The sequence below is a fragment of the Nicotiana tomentosiformis genome, chromosome 1 (genome assembly GCF_000390325.3).
Source record: "Nicotiana tomentosiformis chromosome 1, ASM39032v3, whole genome shotgun sequence".
Taxonomy (NCBI): domain Eukaryota; kingdom Viridiplantae; phylum Streptophyta; class Magnoliopsida; order Solanales; family Solanaceae; genus Nicotiana; species Nicotiana tomentosiformis.
Genome location: NC_090812.1, coordinates 128,948,406 through 128,964,441, shown reverse-complemented (window position 1 = coordinate 128,964,441; position 16,036 = coordinate 128,948,406). Strand labels below are relative to the sequence as shown.

Below are 16,036 nucleotides of genomic sequence, written 5' to 3'. Positions count from 1 at the left end.
GAAAGTAGGGAATAGACAATACATCATGGGCTCTCCACTACGTATTTTTTATTATTGTATATGAAGTAGGATCCCTCTACTATAAAGGGGGGAACAAAAGATTTCTTCTCGCATTGAAAGATATCCCCTTGTGTTTATTTCCCTTTATCTTATTCATTTTTCTTCTCACTATTCTCATTCTCATAGTCAAGAATACACGAATTTCTATTTCTCTATACGATTTGTATCAAATTATATCACATATCCTTAGAACCATACACAAATTTAACTCTATCTAATTTTTCGGGTAAACAATTAAATTAATAAAAGTATTTTCTCTTTGAATAAGCTAAGCTTCATTTTTTTGGATGGAGAGATTCACATTATGCAACAAAATACAAAAATCTGTGTATGTCTCGATACTATCTATTTGCAAACTTTTCCATGTCTTGATCCAGGAAAAAGTGTATCTGAAAATATATATATTAGACAAAGTGGTTTACGTAATTCAACAGAAAAAATAATTAAAAATAATTTTTCAAAAACAAAAAAAGGAAGATAGAAAAGGTATAAATGTTGTTGCCATGACGTTTGGAGTTGAGTCACGAAGATCTTTTCCTTGTTAACTCATCACACTAAAAAACCCGTCCAACTTGTTTTTTTTTCACGTAAAATTACATCCTATATTCTTTTGCCGTCCATTTCTCTTTCTTCTTTCTTAGTCATCTCCTTCTTCTCCTCCCCTTAAATTTTTCTCCGCTTAATATCTTTAAAAAAATTTAAGTTCTTATTATAATCATAACATATATACTTACTAGTTCATTTATAATTTACGTTAATTTTAAAAAATAATACATTTTTATATATTATGGCATGATCGAAATGGAAAGAGTATCACTTAGTTTATTTTTTCACAAAAATTACAAATAATTTCCTTTTTAAGAGATATAAACTACTAACAGACAGGTCACCGTTTATAATTATGTCATACTTGAAGACAAGATATCTTGCATCATTTACTTAGTAAGAACATCTTCCTCCTATCTTGCCTTCTCAATAAAATCTACCTCTCCATTTCTTTGTTCAATATCAGTCTTTGCTTCCAAGAATAACTAGTGGAGTAATTTTTTTACACAATAAATTCTTTTTTTCTTTGGGTTAGACTTTAGAGAGAGAGAGACTTTAATTTGTGTGTGTGTTTATCATATTGCATGGTGCAAAATAAGCGCGCGATGAGAATGCGGTGGCTATGGCGGAATTGGTTGGCAGCGGCGGTGTTGGTGATGGCGGGAGCGGTGGCTGCCGGCGGAGCAAGTGTGAGTTATGACGGAAGATCGTTAATAATAGATGGGCAAAGGAAAATGTTGTTTTCTGGTTCTATTCATTATCCTCGAAGCACTCCTGATGTATGTCCATCTCTCTCTCTTTTAATTTTCGTCATATTACGAGCTCATGTGCATTTATCAGTATATGCCCACATGCATATTAAGCAGGGGCGGAATGGAGGTAGATTATTACGATGAACCAGTAGCTTTTATTTAGACTATATATTTGCATTCGAAAATTTATTAAACGTATATAAATCTGTAATTTCGAACTCAATTATTAAAATGATCTATGAGTTAATTGCATACTCAAAACTCATAAACTTAAATTTGTTGCTATGATATTAAGATGTGCGTATACTTCTGTTTCTGTACATTTAGGGCATATTTATGTGTTTGCAATATAACGGTTGTAAGAATATGGGTGCACTTTGTGTGTGTGTGAGAGAGAATACTCTCATGTCTGTTTTTCACTTCTCATATTAGTAGTTTTTGTTGAATTTTTTATTTTTGATATATGTATCACATATGATTTTCATACATTGTTGCTGATATTCATGATACTAATCATTATTTTTCAATAAAAGAAGTTAAGTACTCATCTAATTTTGTTGACTCTTAATGACAAAAAATCGTAACTCCAATCTAAGATAGAGGTTTCAAAGTTCTGCATGCATTTAGTTTAAGTTATAGGACTAACAGTGTAAAAGAAATTAGACCATCAGATCAATTTAACTCGCAGGTTATTACTCGAATTTTTAAGTCATCGTATCAGGCTTGTTACGAAGATTTACCTGTTGCTGTAACTAATTAATTAACTTGACTTGATGGTGTAAAAATTTTATACGCAAATAATACATCATACTATACTATAAATGTGAATATCCTAATTCAAAATTAAAAGATAAAAATGACCATATAAAGCTAAATGGCTATTTTGCCCTTCAATTGAACATTACTTCTAAAATATTGATATACAAAATTGTAAAACTACTTCATAATAAATATAACACTATCAAGAATCATAAAATAATGGAATTAACCTCTTCTACTACCTATCATTATTAGACGTTTAACTCATAACATCAACATGGATTAGAACAACATGTTAAGTGAATCTAAATTATAGTGCAAATAAAAAGACACTGCTATAATTATCTCATTATGTTCTTGGGGTTAATATAAGCCATTGTAGATACATATCAGTACTCACATCAAAACATAGCAAATATCTTATTCAGAACATCATGTATATCATACCCAAGTCGAAAATAAAGATTTGCATGGAATTAAAAAGAAATTGTTGGGGACAAAGAGAGCAGAAGCAAAAGGCCAAAACAAGAATGATGAGAGAGCATACGTAAAAAAAATTTAAAAATAATAATAATAATAATAATGATAATAATAATAGTGTCCATGTCAGGAGGCCAAAATTAGATCTCCCAACTAAAAGATCATAATCATACTACTGCCTCAAGCAAAAGAATTCAGAAGGCTTAATAAACCATATACCCTGGAAGAAGAGCGTAGTTGTTAATTATGTCCAATGAAGATGGCCGCAAAATGATTTCAAGTGTGTCCCTTTAGCTTGTGGGAGTATGTCCTCAAGATGGATTTCTTATGATAAATATTATCATTCGAGTTTTGAAAATAATAGTGGATTTTATTTGAATACTTTAGTATGCATTTATTTTATTAAATATGCTCTTTTTTGTTCAATAAATATTGGGCATGTTATGATGCTCTACAAAATAGTTCATATTTCATTTTGACCTTTTCTATCAATTAATATAAAAATCACAATTTAAAATTCAAAAATTTAAAATTTTATGTGTACTTTTAAATTCATTGTTTTGGCATGCAATTTTTCTATTACTTCTTCCGTTGTCAAGTAAGTTAGCCAAACGAGATCATTATTCATCATTTAAAATTTTTATATGTTATTATTAAGTTTTATTTGATAACTCAAACATATTTTTTTATGTGAATTTTAAATGTTATGTACTTGTTAATAAAGAGTACACCTGCGACATGCGTGCCCAAAAACTCGTAGAACTTAAACTCATTAACTATGGCATTGGATTGATAATAGGAAAAAGGACGATATGTGTAAAAGCGTAGAAAAAGGGATAAGGTAGAACTCGCTAGCATTTCGTGTGTGTGTAAAGGTCCTTTTATATTTCTTCTAAGAGATCTTTAGATTCTTGGAAGAATTCATTTGTCAATGTGATAGTAAATATCATAGGGATTCTTTGAAAGAGACTCAACCGATTACTATTAAAGAATCTATTTTTGAAACTTTGGTTGCGACATTTGAATTTTAAAGGCTTTGGAGATATCTCCAAGGAAAACATTAAAGGACATCGTATTCTAGAACTTGTCAAATGGTTTTATTATTTAACATCTTATAAGTAGAGAAAACAATTAAATTAAAAAGGATTTAAAGAAAATTTTGTAAGTTTAAATAGATTTAATTATTACCTAGTCTCTTAAATTAACCAATAACACCATTAATTTAGAATACCAGGATGGAACGAATTAGTAATTTCAATCTAAAATGTAACATCAACTATTTGATCTTTCAGAGTGTAACTTACATTTAGAAACTAATTATTTGAAGTGTACTTCTAAAAATATATAGAAATCAAGATGGCTAAAAGATTAGTAGAGAAAGGTCTGAAGGAAAAGCACGAAAATCAAAGAACTTTGTCAATGCAAAAAGCCAAACGTAGGATGATATAATTGTCCCTTTCCCTACTAACAACCATAATTTTTCCTAACAAGATTTTCGTGTATATAATAAGTTATAACTATCGCCGTCAATATTGTTATTTCCTTTTCCTCTTTTGTTTGTTTGGTTGCTGGATTTGCCACTTTTATGAAAAGAATCCAAAGAAAAAGAATTGTCCAACAACCATCCACGAGCTAACGATCTTTAATTAGCCCGTTTTTGAAAGTTTATTACTTAAATGGTTATTAAATTATTGAATATAGGTGAACATCGTCATTTTTTTTCTTTTATATAAAAATTTGAAATAACTGATTATTACTTTTCGGATTGAGTGACTTTTGAGTGAAACGATAAAAAATAAATATTTTTATGAAATAAAAGAAAGAAAAATAACTTTGTCCACCTATTTTCAATAGCTTCGTTTAAGCAACGACCCTCGTTTTAAACTCTCCTGCTTTAGTCATTTTTGGATTTAACTTTATATGATGCAATTTTGAAAGAAGGGTAACTAATGTGTATATCATACGATGAAAGTTATTATCTAAATACATATCTTTCATGATTAGAAGGGAATTAATGATTTTCCTCATTATATTGTATGAGGACTATTTTTGCTTTTAACTTCATATTACTTGCTCCCGCATGAACTTTTAATTTGTATGACGTTCATATTACTTGCTCCCGCGTGAACTTGCAAAATGATCACTCTATTTTTGCTTGTTCTTTATGATAGATGTGGCCATCTCTAATATCAAAAGCAAAACAAGGTGGAATAGATGTGATTGAGACCTATGTTTTTTGGAATCTCCATGAGCCTCGTCCTGGACAGGTATTTTATTGAATACACACTCTTTCTATCTCCCAAATTTTAGTGCTTTTTTTTCCTTCTCAAATGAAGTTTACTTATATTCCTAAACTGAAAATAATAGCGTACTTATTTCGTCATATACCAAAAATACCCTTGAATTCAGAGTAGAGTTTTTCTCGTATACTGATTTCTTATTTTCAATGTGATGTCAGTATGATTTTAGTGGAAGACGTGACATAGTAGCATTCATCAAGGAAATTCAAGCACAAGGTCTATACGCTTGCCTTCGTATTGAGCCCTATATTGAGGGTGAATGGACTTATGGGTAAAAATATAAATAGGAGTAATATTTAAATTTGACTATAATTTCTTTTTCACCCCAAAGGTTTTTTTTTTAATCCCTTGTTGAATTTTACAGGGGTTTCCCGTTTTGGTTACATGATGTCCCTGGCATTGTTTATCGATCTGACAATGAACCGTTTAAGGTAATAATCCATTTTTCTTCAGATAAAACTTTTGATTTGTATCGAATATATCTTTACACCTCTAAAATGCAGAATAATAATTTTATCCGTTGAATTCTCAATTAGACCACTTTGATATATTGTTTGAATTGGTAGGAACATTAACTTAATTATATTCTCTTTTACATGACAGTTATACATGCAAAACTTTACCACAAAAATAGTGAACTTGATGAAGTCGGAAGGGTTATATGCCTCACAAGGAGGTCCAATCATACTATCACAGGTTGGATACCATATATAATAATTTTAAAATCTTTATACATGGTACACTTCTAATATTTTTAATTTTTGTTGGTACACAATTAATAATTTCTTGCATGCTTCAGTTAAAGTGATTTTTTATTTTTTAAATTTCATCAAATCTGGTATATTTCTTTGTCAATTCCAAATATATCTACAGAACTCTTTTTGTGCGTGTAAACTGGTTTCAACCTTTTAATTTCTTCTAAGTAAGGTGGTCTTAATCTTTCTTTTATTTCAATTTGCTTATTTCTTTTTAGAATGATGGAGATGCGCTTAATTAATTAAACTGTGTAGATTGAGAACGAATATCAAAATATAGAAAAAGCATTCAGAGAAGATGGCCCCCTTATGTTCGTTGGACAGTAAAGATGGCTGTGGAACTTCAGACTGGTGTGCCATGGGTCATGTGTAAACAAGATGATGCTCCTGATCCTATTGTAAGTGTAAATACTTCAAATCATCAATATATTTTAACGCATATAAATTACTTTATTTTTCATAGTACATGTAATATGCTTTATGTGACCTGATATATAATGAAAAAAAATTATTTAAGTTATATGTATTGTCAGTGTAAAAATAATTATATCCTTTGGGGTAACTTGATAGTGTGAAGAACTCTTGGCTTATATTATACTCTTTTTTAAAAAAAAGTACATGGAAGTTAAACTCATATTTTAGTTATAGTCTTAGCCGTTACCCTGTCTCTGATCTTTCTTCACTCTTTCTTATCAAGCTGGACTACTATACTGCTATTAAATCAGGAAAAGATGTTTTAAGTAGTAATGACATATTTTTGCTACATTAATTTAATTCCTAGAATTGGTTCACGAGTTTGGAGCACTAAAATTAACTATGTTCTCTACAGATTAACACATGCAATGGAATGAAATGTGGAGAAACATTTAAAGGGCCAAATTCACCAAATAAGCCGTCACTCTGGACAGAGAACTGGACAAGCTTGTGAGACTTCATTATCCAACTCTACAAAATAAGGACTCTGCTTTCAGAATTTTTATTCATAAGTCATAACTAACACTTGCTGAAATTAATTAAGTTTCTTATTTTATATTTTTATTTGTAGCTACCAAGTGTATGGTCAGAATGTAACACTTAGATCAGCACAAGACATTGCCTTTCAAGTTGCTCTGTTCATCGTAAGGAAGAATGGAACGTACATAAACTATTACATGGTAAATTCAACAATACCCTGTAATGCTAATTAAGTATTCCATCTTATCTTATTTTATTTATATTTTCGTCTATTTTAGAGGGAAATTAGGTTTTTTATAGTGGGAAGATACTCCTGAAATGCCAAGTGGCCTATAATATTAGTAACTAAAAAATAGAGCTAATATTTCATTGGACTCTCAAATCTTTCTTGGCTTCACTATCAGTATCATGGAGGAACCAATTTTGGCAGGACTGCTGCAGAATTTATGATAACAAGTTATTATGATCAAGCTCCACTTGATGAGTATGGTAAGTTATCCTAACATCCATCTTTTTGGATTCAAGTTATACTAGTAACAACCTTTACACTATAAGTGAATTTTAACATGTGATAACAGGTAAGTAAATCATTTTTATCAGGTTACATATTAATATTAATGTACATCATAGAGATTTACTTTAATTTACACGGTCAATCAGGTTTAATTAGAGAACCAAAATGGGGTCATCTGAAAGAATTACATGCAGCAGTGAAGTTATGCTCGGAAGCCATACTTTCTAGTTTTCCCACCTTGCTATCTTTTGGTCAACTACAGGAGGTATAGGCACAAGAGGCTATTTTACAAGAATTTACAGAGCCATGAATCTAATACTCAATGGCAAACTGTACCAACACTTAATAATTGGCAATGCTCAAACTTGCAGGCATATGTATTCAGTGGAGATTCAGGAGCTTGCGCAGCATTCCTGGTCAACACAGATAGTAGAACAAGTGCAACAGTGCGATTCCAAAATTTGACATATCAATTACCTCCAAAATCTATAAGCATCTTACCTGATTGCAAGGTTGTGGCCTTCAATACAGCCAAGGTATATATGTTCATTTTTCAACATCGGATCCTTTCTACTTGTTTCATTTTAATTATAGTGGTGTTTAACTGAACACTTGAGAAATGTTCTGTTCTGTACTAGTAAATCATGGCATGTACATATTCATGTGTGATATATAGGTGAGTACTCAATTTAACACAAGAACTTCGAGGCCAGTGGTCAAGTTTAATTCAGCTGAGAAATGGGAACAATTCCAAGAGGTTATTCCGCAATTTGATGCAACCGCACTGAGATCACAAACATTACTGGAGCAAACAAATACTACAAAAGATGCCTCCGATTATCTTTGGTATACTGCCAGGTAATTAGACTCCAAACACTCCGTAGTATGTCACATAACTTACAGAAACTGGACTGCTTTTAATACCAAATTAACGAAAAATGGTAATGCACATACATAACGAGAACTGCAACCAAACTCTTCTAATTTGTTACTAGTATTTATCTTCTAACATATGCCAAAATTTATGTGTTAGTTTCGAGCAGGATTCCCAGGAGCATCAGGCTAGACTAAGTGTGAAGTCCTTAGGCCATGTTTTACATGCTTTTGTGAATGGAGCTCTTGTGGGTAAGCTGTTCTGTTAATTTGCAGCACAATAATGAAGTTGGTGTTTACTTATCTAAGATATAACGACCTAAATAGGGTTCACCTTATGGGTATGAAGAGAATCGTCAATCCATTGAATCTTCTAATATCAATACGTTAATTGTTTCGCTTAGTGCATTCCATTCCATTCCATTTAAGGATATATTTATTAACTTGCAAAGTACAATTGGATGAAATCATTCATAATTTTAATTTTTTTTGTTGTCTCTTCTTTTTGTAGGGTCTGCTCATGGACAATTTAGAAATACATCATTTACACTAGAAAGCACGGTTGCTCTAAATATTTGTTGTCTCTTCTTTTTGTAGGGTCTGCTCATGGACAATTTAGAAATACATCATTTACACTAGAAAGCATGGTTGCTCTAAATAAAGGGACAAACCAAATCTCATTACTGAGTGCAACGGTTGGCTTTCCGGTTTGTACTTAATCCTGCATTTTTCATTTTTTCTTCAAGTTTTCCTGGATTAAGATTAAGTATAAAGATAACTCTCTATACCTGAATACATTGTCAATTACAGTTTAACTTTCTTATAATTGTGTGTTGTTAATTAGTATTAACTATTGCTTAAAAACTTACTTTTTGTAATTGCAGTTCTTAGATAAACTACTCTTCTTTTAATATGCAGGATTCAGGAGCATTTCTTGAGCGTAGGTCTCTCGGTGTACGTTCAGTGATTATTCAAAACAGCCGAGGGGTCAAAAATTTCACTGTTTCCCCCTGGGGTTATCAGGTAATTGCTGGGCACCCATAATATTGCCTTTAATATCTATTAGCTTCAGCTAATTTTCCCATCCAATAGTTTTTTAAAACAGAAAATCTCTGGTTTTAACTTTCAAGTTAAGCATAATTATGTATTTAGAGAGAATAATTGTTATGTTAAGCTTACGTCTTTTTGATATGGTGTTTTAAGGTTGGACTGTTAGGTAAAAAGTTACAAATTTACGCATATGAAGGATCAAAGAATGCTAATTGGAGTAGCTTAGGCTCTTCTCAACAGCTCACATGGTACAAGGTAAGAATATGGATCCTTTATATAAATTGTATAGTAGGCTCTTCGGACCTATTGTATGTAACTTTCCATTACATTTTTGCGAGGTTGTTTCTGCACCTTAAACCTGTCACGTCCTGATCATACTTTGTCAACTTTTACCGCTACACAAGGCTCTTTTACTACCTCAAGTTTTAGAAATTTATTGTTTATCAATTACGTTATTGTTAGGATTAATCTTTATAAACTGGAGGTTATAAGTACTCATGTAATAGTTGATTTAGGATATCATTGTCTGTAACCCCTTAGTCAGCGTTTGATCTTTTCTCTCTAAATCTATTTCTTTATTTTTTTCAAAAATATTCGTCTTGTCCTGCATCACCTAGTTTAAAATTCTGATATTTATCTGTAGTAAACCTTATATTTGCCTGTTATTTTAGTCGACCAATAATTCAGTCAACTGCAATTGTTCAGTCCACTTTCAGTGCACCCAAGGGGAAAGGTCCAATTGCTCTAAATCTTGGGTCCATGGGGAAAGGTGAAGCTTGGGTTAATGGCCAAAGTATCGGCAGATATTGGGTCTCATTTCACACATCTGCAGGTCTTCCTTCACAAACTTGGTACGTTATTATTACATTAATTTAGTTAAATGTCTTAGTTATATACAAAATTTCAATTTTATGCGTGTGAGCAAGAGGACAGTGCCGTATAAATTAATAATGTTCAAGTGTGTATTTGTACGTAGGTACAATGTTCCAAGGTCATTTCTCAAACCTAGAAATAACCTATTAGTTGTATTTGAGGAAGAAATGGGCAACCCTGTTAACATCACTGTCGACGCAATTTCAGTCACAAAGGTATGCGCGCACGTCACGGATTCGAATCTACCACCAGTAATTTCTTGGAGAAAATCTGACAAACTTAGTGAAAGGCACCCTGGTAGAAGACCTAAAGTGTACCTTAATTGTCCTCCGAGAAGCAATATTTCCAAAATTTTGTTTGCAAGCTTTGGAAATCCTTATGGTAATTGTGAAGATTATGCCGCCGGGTTATGCCACTCCTCCAACTCTAAAGCCATTGTCGAAAAGGTATACTTATAAGTATCATTTTCGTAATCAATTTTGGTCTAAAATAAGTATCGCTTTAGAAAATCAAGAAAGCATTAGTTACTTATTTACCCTTGCTTCAATGAATAATAACACAAGTTTTACTATATGAATTTTCCAGGCTTGTTTAGGGAAGACGAAATGCACTATTGCTCAGTCATATAAGAAATTCGGCGGTGATCCGTGTCCTGGAGTTCATAAGTCTCTGCTGGTTGATGTTCAGTGCGAATGAACATCAACCAGCAGAATTATAGCGATGTATAGGTGCATTCATTTAATAATAAATGTACATCCGTATAACTATAAGTTGAATTTCTTTAGACGAAAGGTCACAAATATGTTAGAAATTAGAATATATCAGCTAATCAAATAGGCTTTTGGAAGATCAATTCCTCAACAACCATAGAAATAAAATGCTATATAGTTCCAAGAATAATGTTGTTTTTATCATATGAACTTTTGTTCATTTCTTTGTATGGGATCTGCAATTAGCAATTTGCAACTTTTGCTTAAATATGTCACGACCCAAATTCCACAGTAAGGGTCGTGATGGTACCTAATCTCGAAAATTAGGTAACTAAGTCGATTATCTATCAACATTTAAATCAAAAAATATGATAGAATATAGCAGAGTTTAACATAAATACGGAAATAAAGGTGATACAAGCAAAAACGACAATAATCACAAATATATCCCCAGATCTAGGTAGTACAGAGTCACATGCTCTAACTGAATACATAGGAATATCTCAAAATAATGTACTGTTCGGATAGAGAGTTGACAGTATAAATATAAGGAAAGGACTCCAAAGGACTGCGACGATCAAAGCAGCTCTACCTTGAATACTCACGAGCAAAGAAGCTCTCACTGCCTGGGTACGCTACCTCCAACACATGTATCTGCACAAAAATATGTAGAAGTGTAGTATGAGTACACCACAGTCAGTACCCAGTAAGTATCAAGACTAAGCTCGGTGAATTAATGACGAGATTCAAATCATGAGATACTCACTAGACAAAATAACTTGTGCAATAAATCAAAGACTGACAACAAAAGTGTAGCAGAAATACAATAGCAATAACCTCATCAGAATAAGTGATAATAGTTCAATACAAATAAAGGCTCACTTAAAACAACAAGTTATCACAAAGAAACTCATACAAATAGCACCTCGTGCCCATATTTTTATCACAACAACAATAGTTACCCGTATCACTCCGCCCTAATAAAGTCACAATAGTCCCATATCACTCTGCCCTGATAATAACACAATAGTCACCGTATCGCACCACCTTGACAATATCACAATAGTCACCCGTATTACTCTGCCCAGACAATATCACAATAGCCACACGTATTACTCTGCCCAAATAATATCACAATAGCCACCTGTATCGCTCTGTCCAGACAATATCATAATAGTCGTCTGTATCGCTCCATCCAGACAATATCACAATAGCCACTCGTATCGCTCCATACAATCAACAACAGCGAAATGACACCCTTATACTCCGCACAATAATAATCAATCCATACAACATGTTCACATATGCCACAATATCACAAAATAATAATACCAAAGTTTTATTAAGATATAAGCTCACAACTTTTCAACAAGGTGCTCAAGGACAAGACAATAACATAAAAGTGTAGACGGATGCTCAACAAATAAAGCATGACTATGGCTAAGTCAAATATAGCGATCACGATCATGTAGTCACAAAGTGGTTTAAACATATTTCATATACAATCATATTAATAGCCTAAGAATTATTCCGGTTGAAAACTACACATAGCACCCATGTAGAAACTCGTCACCTCATGTACACATCGCTTTACACATAACACGAATAAGCAATCAAGGCTAAATCCTAAGGGGTATTCCCCCACACAAGGTTAGACAAGATACTTACCTCAAACAAATCAAATCAGTACTCTTAAAATCCCTTCTCGCATGAATCAAACTCCAGATGGATCGAATCTAGCCAAACTAACTTAATAACATCAATAAAAGCCATATGAAACAACCCTAAACAATAAAGTTTCGATCTTGAACAAAAATCAAAAGGTCAAATTAAAAAGTCAACCCAGAACCGCCTCTCGAAACCCTACAAAAGTCACAAATTCCAAACACACATTTGAATACGAGTCCAACCATACAAGTTTTATCCAAATCCGACTCCGAATCAGGGTTTAAATACCCATTTCTTTTTTTTTTGGAAAAGTTTTGCTAAAATCTCTAATTTCTCTTACTTAGATTCATCAATTAAATACTAAAAATAAGGATGGAATCGTGAATAGTAACCAAATCCGAGTCAAGAATACTTACCCAAATCTAAATCGTTAAATTTCCTTCAAAAGTTTCCCAAAATCAATCTCCCAGTCTCAAAATATGATAAAATAACTAAAACCCTCGAAATAAAATTATATAAGTCTGCCCAGGAGTTCCCTTCGCGATCATGGGACCTACTTCGCGATCGTGAAGAACAAATCAAACACTGGCCAAAATCCTCCTTCATGAACACGGTCTGGCACCCACGAACCCACACCTTCACTAGCTTACATGAACGCGGTCCCCCACACGCGAACACGAAGGTCAACAATTGGGCAGCCCCATCCAACTCTCCCTCTACGCAAACGTGACACATAAGATGCGAACGTGATGACCACATCCCTCCAAGCTCCGCAAACATGACAGCCTCATCGCGAACGCGAAAGGAAAATCACCAGCCACCCAAATCACACTCCGCAATCGCGGTGCTTCATCCGCGATCACGATGAACACCAGAACATCAGAAAATCAACATTTCCGAAACAAACAAAAATGGTGTGAAACCCATCCGAAACACACCTGAGGACATCGGGACCCCGTCCAATTACTCCAACCAGGCCCAAAATATAACACGGACCTACTCGAGGTTCAAATCATACAAAATAACATCAAAATCACGAATCACACCTCAATTTAAGCTTAATGAACTAATCCAAAATTTTAAATTGAAAACTTACGTCGAACATATCTAAACAACACAGAATGACATCAAATTTTACACACAAGTCATACATCATCATACAAACTTGTTCCAAGGCTTGGAATCCCAAATGGAAATCAATAACTACAAAGTCAACTATGGTCAAACTTATTAACTCTCCAAGCCATCAAACTTCTAACTTCTGCCAATTAGAGTCAAATCAACATAGGAACCTCTGAATCCGAATTCGGACATACGCTTAAGTCCAAAATCATCATTCAAAATCAACAGAATCATGAAAACTCCGATCCGAGGTCAAATACACCAAAATCAAACTTGGTCAACACTTGTAATGTAAGCTTCCAAACTAGGAACTAAGTATTCCAAATCACTCTGAAATCTTCCTAGAACCAAACTAACCATGCACACAAGCCGTAATATATCATATGAAGCTGTTCAAGACCTCAAACCACCGAACGAAATGCCAAAACTTGAAACCACTGGTCAGGTCATTATATTCTCCCTCACTTAAACATACGTTCGCACTCAAATGTGCCAAGGGTCATTCCTAAGCCATCAAATCACTGTATAAAATTATGATACACATACTCACAGGTGAACCCACATCACCTCAATCCATATAAGCCCACCATCACAAACTAACTGAAGATCCTTTCTTCAACCTTAGTCCATAAAGCTTAGAACCCAATCTCCAAGATCCGAAATTCATTATAAGACCCGGACCTTGCATCTATACACAATATAAGTCTAAACAAGCTGCATCAAGCCATAACCATATTCCAAGATACAATCACACGATATACCACATAACCAACACACTCATAGTAATATCTTCCATCATAAAAGCTGCCCATTACTAAACCCGGTACTAGTAACAAATTTCATATCAAATAAAAACCTTGTTCCAAATATTCACAACACCGCTAATGGTGTAAGAAACATATGGATACTCATAACCACTCACCCAATCAACAATTCGTGGAGTTCTTTCGCCCGACCAGGACCATTGCCAAACTTTAAACTGATTAATGACATTCTTATCTAAACATACCTTATCCAAGGCCGATCACACTAATTCCAGGTCCAATGATTTCATCTTACCCAGTATAAGTTATTCAACTAACGAGTCACACCAAATTCCACCTAGTCACATACGACGCAATTCGTGCACCTAACAAGTAACAACTCAAATATAACCAAAGATAAAAGGAGAACCAATTGAGAGAACCACCCTACGAGCCCCACAAATACCACCACAAAGCACAACGCTATGAACCCATCTCACAAGGGAGAAGTAAAGCACACGAAGACAGCACGAAGAATCATGACCTATCACGACCCCGTTAAAACACGTAGCCCGATCCAAATACACCACAAGTCTCGACACCATTCAATACAAGCCCCAAATTCTACTCATACGCAAATCCGAAAATCCTTAAACACCACATATACATCTTGAACTCATTATAACCTTCTCAAGAGTCGCTCACCTCTCTCTAATATCCAATGCATAGCCAATACGCACCGAACAACCCCCGCTCCACCAGTACATAATTATAAAAAAGAAGCAACAAAGTGATTTATTTCCTTGCACACTACATCCACAACGAGTATCAAACCTGAATCATCTCAAGAAGTGTCCTTTGATAAGTTGGTATTTTTTCAACTTCTCTTATGCCTTTTAATAGAGTTATGCCCCCGTTAATGTGATTAATGGGCTAATTATGTTTTGAATGATATAATTGCAAGTCGTGGAGTTGGATGAGAATTAAGATATTGAAAATCATCAAATTCTTGCAAGAAAAATATCAAATTCAGGCCAAAACTGAAGAAGAAAACTAAATAAGCAAAAGTCCATCCTGTGTGGGCCACGCAAGTCACCCACGCATTTGGAGAACTTGGAGGTTGGAATTTTAAGTTCTGGTAGTGGCCACGCATCCTGCGTGGGCCACACATCTTGGCCACGGACTGAGAGCTGAAGGAATAGAGTATTGGGCCATGCATCCTACGTAGGCCACTCTACTTGACCTCACAAGACCCGACGATTATAATTTTGTCAGCTTTTTAGAAGAGTATAAATATATTTTTAGGTCTTTTTTTGACAACTTTTGACAGAGAGGAATATTGTACGAGCAACTGTGAGTTTTCCAAAGGGTTAACAAGTGACATCACGGTTTTTCAATCTTCTTCTTCGCATCAATAATTGGATTAAAGATAATTTGATTATTTCTTCTATTGTCATGTCTAGCTAAACTCATTAGCTAGGGTTATGAATTCGGAGCAGTGTTATGACTATGTGTTATTAATATAGATTCATCTTTGATTAAATATTACGTTATGTAATTGTTCCATATTTGTTTTATGATTTGGTGGTTGTAAACACTACATTCTAACTTGGAAAAGTAGAAACGAGTTTAGTACAAAGCTTGTATCATAGAATTTGGTAGATTACCGAATTAATATCATCTCAATTAATGGAATCAAACTAGGAATAGGGAGATTCTTACTTGGAAATTAACAATTGTATTGCATAAAGCTCTAAAATAGCTTGGAAAGGCATTTGTGAGTAAAAACCTCTTAGTGTTGGAAATTACTAAGTTGGTATTAATAGCAGATTTTAACCGATCGACTATTAAGCATGAAACAAAAACTTCTATATAAA

At 33.6% G+C, this 16,036-nt stretch overlaps 1 pseudogene; it reads left to right on the top strand.

Moving 5' to 3' along the window:
- The first annotated feature begins 801 nt into the window (after positions 1–801).
- LOC104104309 (beta-galactosidase 16-like) lies at positions 802–10,810 on the top strand (annotated as a pseudogene).
- The last annotated feature ends 5,226 nt before the right edge of the window (positions 10,811–16,036 follow it).